Source organism: Rhincodon typus, unplaced genomic scaffold (assembly GCF_021869965.1).
Source record: "Rhincodon typus isolate 14 unplaced genomic scaffold, sRhiTyp1.1 hic_rhity00000082, whole genome shotgun sequence".
In the NCBI taxonomy this organism is placed as follows: Eukaryota; Metazoa; Chordata; class Chondrichthyes; order Orectolobiformes; family Rhincodontidae; genus Rhincodon; species Rhincodon typus.
In genome coordinates this window covers 41,880-42,484 of record NW_025965720.1, presented here as the reverse complement: position 1 = coordinate 42,484, position 605 = coordinate 41,880, and positions in this window count along the sequence as shown.

Below are 605 nucleotides of genomic sequence, written 5' to 3'. Positions count from 1 at the left end.
AGAGAGAGAGAGAGACAGACAGATGTGTAGAGAGAGAGAGACCGACATAGATGGACAGAGAGAGAGGTGGAGAGAAAAGTGTAGAAAGAGATGTAGACACAGATGGAGAGATCGAGAGAGATGTAGAGAGAGACAGACAGATGTAGAGAGCGAGAGACAGAGAGACAGACAGATGTTGAGAGCGAGAGACAGAGAGAGATAGAGATACAGATGTAGAGAGAGATACAGATGTAGAGAGAGAGACATGTAGAGAGAGAGATGTAGAGAGAGAGATGTAGTGAGAGAGACAGATGTAGAGAGAGAGAGAGATGTAGAGAGAGAGAGAGATGTAGAGAGAGAGAGAGATGTAAAGAGAGAGAGAGATGTAGAGAGAGAGAGAGAGAGAGAGAGAGAGAGATGTAGAGAGATGTATGGAGAGGGAGAGTGAGAGACAGAGAGATGTAGAGAGAGAGACACAGACAGATGGAGCGAGAGAGAGAGAGACAGATGGAGAGATCGAGGGAGAGAGAGAGAGATGTAGAGAGAGACAGACAGATGTAGAGAGCGAGTGACAGAGAGAGATAGAGATACAGATGTAGAGAGGGAGACATGTAGAGAGAGAGAGA